Consider the following 12,458-nt stretch of genomic DNA (forward strand, 5'->3'; position numbering starts at 1 on the left):
TTGCACATGGACACAGAGGCTGATAACTATCTGAGTCAGTACTGGTGCCTAGAAAGGTGTGACTTAAATCCTAAACACACTTTCTGGAAAGTACCCTCTGGAATGAGGAAGGGGATGCCTAAATAAGCTTCCATGCCAATATACTACCTAACACCACTTATACTCCCATGGATGGCAAGACATGTTCATGGTATTAATTTTATTTCCTTGTATTTCATGAAGGTACAGAAGACATCACCATTTATGAATCCAATTTTTACTTTAAACGACTGGCATAGAGCATCTATGTGCTTTACCATTATTTCCAATACCTCCTCCATAAGCGTTTATGAAATATCCCAAATATGTAAAGGACACTTTCAAAATATTTGAAGAGATAATTTAAAGGACATTATATGGCCCCTGACTCCAAAGTTTACCATCTGAAAAGTAATATTAAGATCCCAATAACCATCCAAAGCCAACCTGTGTGCAAGCTGTGTCCATATTGGTATCAGAAACCTGAGAACTCCCCCATCCTCTCAAAGAGCAATCAGACCATTGGATGCCAGAGACATAAAATAACTATTGTCTTCACCCTTTTACTTTCAAGCAATTGTTTCCTAAACGCTATTATAGTCACTAAATCTGCACACTTCAGAAATTGCAGATCATCACGAAATCTCATGAAAATGTGTGCTGGCATTTTCCTTTAGATTTCTTTGAAAGTAATACTTCTGTCCATCAAGACAGAGTTCCTTTAAGTATAGTATATTTAAAGATTTTATTTATTTGAGAGAGAGATCACAAGTAGGCAGAGAGGCAGGCAGAGAGAGAGAGGGGATGAAGCAGGCTCCCTGCAGAGCAGAGAGCCCGATGCGGGGCTCGATCCCAGGATCCCGGGATCATGACCTGAGCCAAAGGCAGAGGCTTTAACCCACTGAGCCACTCAAGCGCCCCAAGTATAGTATATTTAAATTCATTCTCTTTCCTGACAGGATATGGATTCCCAACAGCAGCAAAAATCTGACTGGTCTCTTTACTACTCCCTGCAAATATCCCACACATGTGTATGTTGAGAGTTTTAATGTCATTTGTTGAAATATATTTAACCAATGTCATTTGGTTCACACCAAGTTAATCATGGCTTCCCCAAGGCTATGATCAATTCAGTCAACTGGCTGGTTTGACTGATTTTTCCTTTGAATTGACCTAATTGCCTGCCTGTTTGGACATCTGCAGACACCTTTACACAAAGAGAAGGCAGGCTTCACGTTAACTTGCTAACTGAGGGTTATTCTTTTCTTTCTGAGATCTGCCACCGACTTACTGAGTGACTGTTGGCAAGAGTTACAATCATATTCCACTCCCTCTCTCTCATTTTCAAAATGAGGATAAGAATATATAAAGCTCTGATGATGCTAAATGGAAAAGCAAATGAACATTGTCTGTTTAAAGATACATGTACGGTAGAGAAAGAAGGATTTCTTCTGTTCTGAAACGCCAGGGAAAGACAACATGAAGGTGGGGGGAAACCCAATTAACAATCTAAGGAGATTAAAAAAAAAAAAAAAAAAGCCACGAATTCCCTTTCAGTTGTGCATTTGGGTTCTTTCAGAGAATTAATCATTAATAAATATTCAAATACTCTTTCCTTTTTTGCAGTGCAGGATATAGCACTACCTCTTTAAAAGTTAACAGGGATTAATTCTCTTTCAAAATAAACATTCTACTTAACAAACTGTCTACGTTCCTTCACTGACATACGGGTACACCAATGAAGTCAAAGCTCTGATAGCATTCAAAACTCAAGAGTTTTATCCAAATGTGTTTACCCGGCTCCTAATAAAAGATTTTCTCTATACCATCTAAAATCCTGATGACAAAACAGAAAGACTCCTAAAAGGCTGACAAAACCTGGCTCAGCTAGAGCGTCAGCTAATCTGGTCTATTTTTCCCTATGATTAACCAGTTCTTAATGACAACGTTGCTTATCTTACAACTGTGACATGAAGAGGGAGCTGTAGCTCTTCTGAGACACAGTTCTGCAAGAACCAGCTTATCCACGCTCTCCGATCTCGTGTCTGTTTCTCTTTCTCTCTCCCTCTACTTGCGCTGTCCCTCATTCATTCACTCTTCCATCTTTTTGCCATTGTGCCAGCTCAATTTAAATGTATCTGCTCTGTATCTGTTCAAGTGGAGATAATCCATGCAAATCAGGAGCAGGGGCTTTCCATGCTTGGTTCACAGAGAGGACTCGGCTTGAGGAGGTCACTCGTTCACAGCCGCTCCTCCCATTATATTTTTCCCCTTATTGCAGAACTGCTGTATGTATACAGTGACTGAAAGGACTCAATTTACTGCAGCTGCCGCCTGGCTTTACTTACAACTTTTTTTTTTTTTTTTTTTTTTTTTTAAAGGAACTTACCTCCATCTGTCTTTTCAAGGTAGGAAGTCTGATTCTTCTAAAGACCGTGTGTAATGCCTGCACTGTCTGCTCATTATCAAATGTCACTTGAATGCTTTATATTGTTGCTGGCATTAGGCAGAAATGCTGGGATTCCAGGTGCCTCACGCTTTTGTTACTTAGCGGGAGAGGTACAATTGTTTAAGTGTTGGGTATTGTAATGTTTATTTTCCCTGCAGCCAGCTTCAGTTTTACAATGTCAGAAAGATTAGAGTGTCCACTCTCTGATCTAGAAATACAATCCTTTCTATCAAGTTTTTCCCTCTTAAAAAAAAAAATAATAATCTCTCAGTATGTTTTAACTTCTCATGCATCCTGGCCAAGCATAGTCAAGGGTAAAATTCAGTCGTGTTAATTTTGGGGCTCTGTTTTTGGGGGGTTTTTTGTTTTGTTTTGTTTTCCCCCTAACCTGGCACCTACCTGCAGCATTTTCTGTGAGAAAGAACTAACTGTTGAAATGTTTTTAACCACAGCCAGAAAAGGATAGATTTTACTTCATTCAGCTGCAAAGCAAGAAGCTGAAGGCCTTATTGCTAACAGGCCTGTCAAATAGATTTATTCTTTACAATTTACAAATGTTACGAGGCTATGCAGAAGTATTATAATTAGCCAGGATTCAGTTCCTGCGATTGTACACGCGCTTATTTATTGTTTTGAGATTGAAATCAGATTATAAAAAAGTTTAACATCGCAGGGCTAACAAAAAAGCTTATGTTTGTACAACATTGTTTGATGTCATTTTTTAAGGCTGATTTCAATAGCCAAATTGTTGCGTTTCGATTAAAGATGCACCTAAAAGGCTAACAGATTTGACGAGATCCATGTTGATTTATGAAGTCAGTTTCTGGGCTTCCATGACTTCTTATGTGTTTCCTTGAAGTTCCTTGTAATAATATTTTAATCATTCCTTAGTCATTTCAATTTTAAAACATCTAAATGCTGTAAAATTATAGACTCAAAAATCTCTTTTTGATTAGTACAAATATAATTATAGCATTTCAGTTACAATTTAGTTTTCAATAAATGTAATATGTCTTTCAAAGAACTCCCTATTAATATAATTTTACATTTATTACCTTATTTTCCTAAGAAGGTTTGACATGTAGCTATGACAAGACCATTTAATCGCTTGTGTAGTATGGAATTGAACATAAACAGTAAACAAAGTTGACAGTCCTGAAAAGAAGAAAAAATGATCCTCTGGTATGCTGAATAGTTCTGATGACATAAATCTTCGATTTCATCTTCCAGGTAGATACTTGTAGTTAGTGGAGTTCAAGGGAAAAAATTTATTATCCACATAAAATATCTCAGTGCCAAAAATGTGCAGTTCTTTTTCTTTTGGATACAGACTCTTCTACAGAGAAAAAAAAATGCACTCTGATTTTTGAGTACAGTACAAGGCATGAAGCCCTGTCATTGTTAGCATAAAGAAGACATCTACACAAGTATTACTGTGCAGAGGGCAATCTTTCTGTCTCTGGCATTTGTTAGGTTACTGTACATAGAATTTAACAGATGAATATGTTCTGCTTCGTGGCATTTTAGTGATCCTATTGGTATGCAGGCTACTCTGCTAGGATAGCAACAGAAAAAAAAAAAAAAGGATATATGTTTTATAGCAGTGGTAATAAAAGCCTTCCGCAGTGAGAGAAGAAGAATTTGACTTATTTTCTATGCAGTAATTAGAATTTCTTTAAAACCCATTGAAATACTGAGTGGTAAAAAGGAAACTGAGGCTTCTCCAGGAAGGGCTAATTGAATGTATCTATTCGAATCATGTAGTTGCCCATGAATATCTTCTTGCCAGACACTGTCACTGGAGGATTCCATTCACATCTTCAGGATTACAGGGAAAGAAATGGATTCCTCACGAATGGTGGAGGGTGATTCTTTCATATTTAAAGCGAGTTTGGGAAGAGTACCCGACTCAGGAAAGCCTGAACAGATGGAAAGGTGTGTGAGATTGCCTGGTTGTGTGAACTTGAGACTAGTGTGAAACCAAAGGCTGCCCCTTCAGAACAAAGGAACACTATGCAATACTCTGTCAGCAGTCAAGCTGAGCAGAGATATAAAAAGTGGCCAGGGAGATCTGGGGAGAGAGAAAATGCAAACAACGAGGCATTCTCTTTTCAACCAAATTACCAGTATTTGATAGGTATGACGGCGTTCCCCCGTGGAATTTCAACCCATCATTTCCTAGCTATTTCAAAATCACATCTTTTACAGACTTTCACATTTGTTTGCAAAGCTCCTAGGAAACTCTCCAAAGACCTAGTAACTTGCAAGCCTTAAATTAGGTTTTACTGTGCATCCTAAATAAAAAGGTCACAGCCTTTAACTCGCATGGGTTTCTTGCGCTTGGTCTGTAAACTTGCCACTCCTCTAGTAACTCATTGGAGCAACTGTTCGAGATAAGTTACATTTTACTCCATTTTACTGTGCCTTGCAGCAGAGTCTATAGAACTGGTCAAACTGTAGCTGTATATAATACCATGTTGTTATTCCCACCTGGCTCTCTTCTGCTGGTTTTACTGAGTGCTGTTAAAAAGATAAATTATCATCTTAAAGGGATGCTATGGAGGGTGTTAATAAGTTCTTGTAACTTCCGGAGTGTTCAGTGGTGCCCGGGAAACTTCCGTCCCTGCTCCAGGGGATATGATGTGCCTCATCAGCAGACATTCAATGCCTTTATCATCTGTAGACATGAAAAAATCCTCAAGAAGGACTATAATGTGCCATACATATTTTCTCTATCTTGAAACATTGCTGTGTGTGGTTTGATCATAATAGCAAGTGAACACTCAGCAGATACTAATTGCTTTGTGTGTATTAATTTAATCTGCACGACACTGTGAGGTGGACGGGACCATCATCTTCATTTCGCACATCAAGATACTGAGGTATAGGGAGCTTCAGTGGTACAGCCAAAGCCACACAGTTGTGGTAGAACTGGGATTTGAACCCATTTATTCTGCTACTGGCTTCAAAACTTCACACAACCATGCCTCCTTCACATAACTAAATATAATGTGGATACCCACCCCACATGCCAATAGCAGAAATGTTTTTATTGCTCCATTTATATTCTTGATTCTAATATCTGATTCCAATTTTTCAACTCTCGCCAGAGCTTTTTACGTCTGTCTATATAAACATTAAAGCAGAGGGCTTTTTGTTTTTGTTTTTGTTTTAAGTTGTTTCATTTAATGCATGCCAAGAACATTACAGAACATTTTGTCTTTTACCTCAAGGGGTTAAGGACCAAATCAGATCTGTAATTGGCTGACTTGTCTACTGACAGCCTTTGAAGCACTGCCCCCCACCTTTATTTTTTATTTTATTTTATTTTTTCTATCTAAAGAACAAGATTGACAACTCTTTACATGTTTGGAATTTTTCAGTCGTGTAAAATGCTTGGTAATGATGGAAATTAACCTGAGGCTTTATCTAACTACCTTTTCTTGCAACTCCAATGAAGCTCTGGTAACAATTAAAATTTTCATGCAAACAACTATTCCCATCAGAAAATACATATTCTTCTATCTTGTCATATCACCCTTCAAAATCTCCTAGATAGTGAAAAGGAAGCCCTTTTCCTTGTCTTTCTTTCTACTGAGTGCATCTGAAGGAAAATTTCCCAAGTTGAAATATACCAACGCATTAAAAAAGCAGATAAAGAAAACAAATGGACTGAAAATACATCTTTAAATGGTCGGACTCTGAAATCCTGAAATAGTTATCTGTCCTTGTGTTAGAAGGTGTTATCTCCTCAAGGAGAAATGAGCAAGGACAGGTCTATACAGAAAAGCATTTGTGCCTTTACTTCTGTCTGTTTATTTGGGATAGCTTGAACTGTCTCCCACTGTTTTTCTACCCAGTGTGAGCAGATAAACTATTATACATGTAACTCATAGGAATCTGATTCAAAGACTGTGTTCATTTGACCTCTGAATATCCGATATGTAATGTAAACAAAAATCTGAACAGCACCAACACATAATCAAGAGGCAGAAATGTGGGGAACATGGGTCAGTAGCAATTGAGCAAGCCACACATTTCTCGAGTAACGAATGAAAAACAATTTTGATGCCATTCTGTGATACCAGCATATTTTTTTTTTTAGATCTTATTTGAAGTATCAGGCAGATGGACTGCCCTGTATATCCAGAACCCCTATCTGCTGGCAGGCAGAAAGCCCGAGAACCTATCTTTAAAGTTATTTTAATATATCACTTTTGCCCGGATTAGCTAAGTTAGACATCGACCATTGGTACAGGGAAGGTTGGGAATTAATTTAAATTTGAGCTTACCCTTCCATCATCTCTTGCTGAGTGAGTTCCTTAGCCTGTGAGACATTCCTTTCAGATTTGATTTCTCCATTACTTGGTGGATATTTCTACTTTGAAAGAAAAAGAGGGGGCGGGAGGACAGGGCATGATTGTTACGAGCTGTGAGTTGACATAAACAGTCAAGGAAGTTAAAACAGACCTAAAACCATTTGAAGACTGTGTCCCTGGTTCCTAAATTCTTCAGCTGCATAATTGAATTTCCTATCTAAAAAGATGTCAATTTCTTGAAATTAAAAGTAAAATCAAAAGATTTTTCTCACTGTGGAAAGCTTGTGATATGAGCCAAAAATATTCAGATAAATTAATTCTCAAATGTATGGGCGCTGACTGGACGGTTAGCAACACAGCCAAGCTCAAAAAACAAAATTTCACTGGTAAGATCTACTGTTGGGGAGGCAAAGTCAACACTTTTACACAGCCTTACACCACGACTGGAAATCCTATTTGTTTCCAACTGTTGTTATGTATGTTACTTTCCTATCAATCCTCTTCCAGAAATATTAAATTAACGCCCTTCCGCCAGTCACTGAGACCTCTTCCCTCTCTACTGACTGAGCCTACAGTTTACATCACAGAAGTTAGCCTCTAACTGTTCTTTTCTCCTATTTCTCTGGTTGTTTTATGGGTCATAGTCTGCTGTATCTCCAGTAGCTTGTAAACTACTTAAGGGTAAAAATTATACTTATTCTGTGTCTTTCACAGAACTTGGCCCAGTGTAAAGGCCAGAGATCAGTCTTGATTAATATGTGAATGATTGATGGAATTTTCAAAAAATCTAGTTAGCTTAGGTTATGTATATACTTTTAAATTTGTTTCAAGGGCAAAGTGAGGAACATCTATTCATTCAAAACATTTCTTAAGACCTAGCTATGTAGCAGACGCAGGACCTGTGCTCTGATAGTATATGACAGTTCACCGTTCAATTTTTAAAAACAGCAATAGGAAAGGAGATTATTCCAATAGATAAAATCATATATATATAAGTATATCATATATGTTACAAGTACATGCTATATATAGGTATATGACTTTTCAATTGGAACTTAAAGGAGCAGGCGACCCATGGGAGAGCTAAGATAGAAGGTAGAGCAGGAGGAGAACAAAAAAGACAAAGAGAAATAAAATAGAAGATGGTGGAGGAATGGGGAAGATGTCCTGAGGGATGAGGAGGTTAGAAGATTTGAAAGAATGCAGACCTTGGCCTTTCTTATGAACCACAGTTTACAGCTTTTTAATTCCTATCATCAAATCTCCATACACAGTAAGTGGAAGAGAAATCGTAATTAATCTCAAAGAGAAATTATTCTATGGCCTGAAGCTTTGTCTCCTTGGGAATGGTTATACTAAGCAGGGTTGGGGTCCTAAGTAAGGATGAAAGCAAAGAGGATATGAGGCGGCTTTTAAAACAAACTCTAGAATTGTCAATCCAAGAAGAGATCCCACGCAGGGAGCTTACAACCATAAATCGGATTGTAAAAGGAATTGGGCAAGTCCCGTCTTCTTCAGCCACACAGCCACACTGCCACACCTAGGCCGGGTGGAGATGGAGCCTGTCAGAGTGGGCTGCTTCCAAGGTGTGACTGTCAGCCAGCATGCTCCCGGAAAAAGGCTGGGATGCGTGAAGTGAGACATAGGGTTCAGGAGGCAGCACTGGGAGAAGTGAAACAGAAGCAGTTTGAGGGTCACCAACCTGGGGCAAAAGTAGGGTTCCCCATCTATCCCCTTCTGAATCCCAGAATTGAGGGCAGGAAAAATCTCCCAGTTCCTCAGAAGATGAGCTGCGCCCCTCCTTGCTGGGGCACTCTGGCCTTAGGGGACCGGCACTTGGTGGTCTCAGCACTCTGTCGTCTCATGTTTCCACACCTAGCTGTGGAGATGGTAAAGGCTCTTCGTGAGATCCTTCCCCTGAGCCGATGAAAAGCCATTGCATCTGGGTTCCCTGGAATCTGTGGACTTCAGTGAGGGACAGAGCAGCCGGCAGGAGACTTGTAGACGCATATTTCTAATTAATGATAGAAATAGAGGACCATGTTTTAATCAACGGCCTTCTTGGAAAACAACAATCAAAGGCATTTAAAATCACGTGATCTGAACTTATAGAGGTAGCATCATGAAACAGAAAGAGCAACAGGAACAGACAGACAGACCCTGGCTGGAATCCCAGCGTTTGGCCATAGCGTTTCATTTCTCAGAGTTACAGCTGCCTCATCTGTAAACTAGAAATAAAAACATGCACTTCTCAGTTTTCTAGAAAAACTAAATATCTGCCATACGCCCCCAAACAATGCTGAGCTTCTGAAAGATGCTTTACAATACGACCCCATATTCATTTTGCTTTCTATTCGAATTCAGATTCGCATGACCCTGGACCTCTCTCACAGACATAAGTATTTTGATGCTTAATGGCTTTATTTTAATGTCTAGCTAAGGAAAGAAAAAAGATTCAAAAGACCACAAAGCACTGATCCTAACTGTTACTAAACTAGTATCTGAAGGTGGTGATACTTAAAATTCTTAAGTCTTCTCGGACAGCAGTGAGGTCAGTCATAGCCACGAAGAGCAAATGTTTCGAGAAAGATGCTTCTCATGCTGGGGGTTATATTTATAATTTTGATTGAAATTACTATTTTCACCTACCTCTGCTTCTCAGGTCCTGACTGAATATATCCTGAAGGCCTGATGCCTAATGCCCAGCGTGTGTTAATTTTCACAGCTTTTTGAAACCGCTTGCCTGTGGCACTTGGGTAATGGGCTTGAGCTGCAAAGTTGTGGAATTCCTTCTGAGTAGGTTCTGTGCAGACCTGAGTTTCCAGTACTCACGCTCAAAAGCCAGACTGAGAAATTTTGGAAGGATTGACCAGGAAGTAGTCAAATCTAAAATCCTTCCTAAGAGCACTCTTATTTTTAGTGTCTGTTGTGTGGGAGACGAGCTCGAGGCCCACATCAGAAAGCAAGCATGAGGACATGTGAAAATCAGGAGGGCATTTCACAGCTTTGTAGGATTTTTCTGATTTCTTTGGAAACTATGTAAATGAATTCCTTAAACACAGGCTGTCATTGATTTCTCCCGATGTTCATTGATCTCGTCATCATTGCTTCATGTATGTGTTCTCCCAAAACATCTAGTATCGATATTCCTCTCCCTCAACTCTGTCCCCAATCCATTATAAGTATATCATTAAAACCTGTTTAATTTCCTATGAAAGATTATATTAAGTGCACTTTTAGTGTAATTATGTCAATAGTAGAAGATAAACATGTATTAGGCAGTGCAAAATGCTGATTATCTGTCAGGGTAAATCTGTTTATTTGAGACACGGCAATCCGACAACCCCCTGGTGTTAATCGGGAAAGTACATTCTCGTTCCGGGTACGGTGTGGTGGGGTCTGACAGCAGAATGCTGTCAATGGCCTCCTGCTGTGGCATGATCCTTATCATATATAAGCTCATATGCATGGGGTCCTAAGTAATAAAATACAGACGTGCGATCATGTGTTTTAGGCATTTGTGACGTACTTACATTTGGGCATTTTCATACGGGTAGCAAACAAAGTTGACAAGTTCGAGAAAGGCAAGAGTGGGTTACAGGATTAGCCTGCATTTTCATTTGTGCCCAGAGCAGGGTTTGCTTCCATAATGGCAGCTCAGAAGCATTTGTATTAATCCCCAGAGAAAGGAAAGAGCCAGTGCAAAGAAGGGGACTCAGAGAAGGTCGGTCTGGTAGAGGGCGTCGCTCTGATTCTCAATGCCAATGTGCTTCTTTGATTCTTTTAAGCATTTTTTTTTTTTTTTTAGATAGTACAGTGTAAATACATCCTAGAGACACTACTGCCTGCCGGCTGCAATTGGACACCAAGTTTTCCTTCAAAGGAGATAAAACAGTATAGGAAGGCGACACATCACACTAGCCATGGCTCAATTCCACCAGGTTTTTGTGCAGCAGAAAACGAATAGAGATGAAAATGGATTGAATATACAGGCACAGTGTGCCAGCCTCTCTGAAAAATAATTTTGTCTGACTTTATTACATTGTGATCATTTCCTGAATGCTGTAAAATGCTGAGTAGAATAATAAAAATTGATACGTATATTGACATTTTAGTTTTCTAAATAGAAGCTGAGCAAATATAAACAGCATTTGGTCGTTGCAACTCTTCTGACCAATCATTCGTATGCTGACTAATTCACTTACTCTCATTCGGCCTTAATATAAATGTCTTCTGAAATAATTTCTCCCCAGTAGATTATGCACATCTTCAGTTTGATTCAGAATTTACATGTGTAGTTTGCATATTTTTGCATCAGAGTGTCTGCTTTAAATTAGATAAAGGTCACTGTCATTCATAATCAAGAAGAAGGTGGATTAAAGGTCACAATTCAATAAAAAAAATCTGATTAGATGTAGAGGTTTGTTCATGTGATTCAATATCATTGGATAAGTGGAAATCATGAGTCAACAAATTAACCTCAGGATAATGGGTGACTTGCTTCACTGTGATCAAAAATATTCACAGATTTTTTTTCTTTTTTTCCCAATGTCTAACTTGTTTGTCTCTGTGTAGCAGTGACAGTTACTTCTGTTACTACTCTTACCATTAGTTGTCTTTTATAATGTCACTTGGTTTTAGGAATGGCATAAATGACAGTTTTATCTCCAAAATATAATAGAAAGTTTTAATGAATTAATAATAGATGTGGATTAGGAAGTCCCTGAGGACCTATGGTTACTTCTACCATTTTTTTCCCCCAAGATATTTCCTAGTTCCTCCACTCTTTTGAAACGATGGAGCTGTCACAGCACATTTCTTCCCTTACATAACTACTTTTACCTCTCACGACACTTAAGAGCCCTTATAAACCCTTCCAAATCTTGACATCTACTCGGTGTTTCTGTCTCTGATTAGAAGGGATATGTATAAAATAAGTGTAGCTGGTGGCAGACAATTAGGCTTTGTCAGTTGGTTGAACTTTTTAAGGTGGTGTGACAATGACTTGAATAAATGGAAAGCAGCTGAAAACAAACAAATGCTTAGTTGCAAGATACAGTCCTTGTTCGGTCATACATCAATGATTCATGTAACAGAACTTATTATCAAAAAGGAAAGAGTCCGACTTGTCATCTTAAAATATTTCTTTTCCTTTTTGCATGTGCTCTTGACTTAAGGGGAGGTCTTATCCCCACCCCACCACCACCGAATTATTTGTCTACTCTATTTGCTATATTGGCACCTTAACAGATCATCCAAAAAAATAAAAGAAAATTTCAAAAAGAAAGAAAAGGAGAAAAGAGAAGAAAGATAGACAAGAAGACACTACCTTTTTAAAGCACGTTGTTTATTTTTCCAAAGAAAATCAAACATTTTTATAGGAACTATAAAGGTTAAATGGCTTAAGCAGATTATAATTAGTTAATTTTGTTAAACATATATTGGATCAATTTTACATTATTTTAATTACCTTTTGGAATAAATGGTTTGGTGAACAAATTCACTTGATGTTCAGGATCAAACAAAATTACCTTTCCTCTGGGTAGGCTTAAGTTTCACAAAATGATTTGGAAATGACCTCCTTTGCTTTCATCTAAAAATATCTTTGGATTTAGAAAATGATTAAAGTTGGATATATTGTGTTTTAAGTCAATCATATTTTATCATTTTCA

Source organism: Mustela lutreola, chromosome 10 (assembly GCF_030435805.1).
Source record: "Mustela lutreola isolate mMusLut2 chromosome 10, mMusLut2.pri, whole genome shotgun sequence".
Classification (NCBI taxonomy): domain Eukaryota; kingdom Metazoa; phylum Chordata; class Mammalia; order Carnivora; family Mustelidae; genus Mustela; species Mustela lutreola.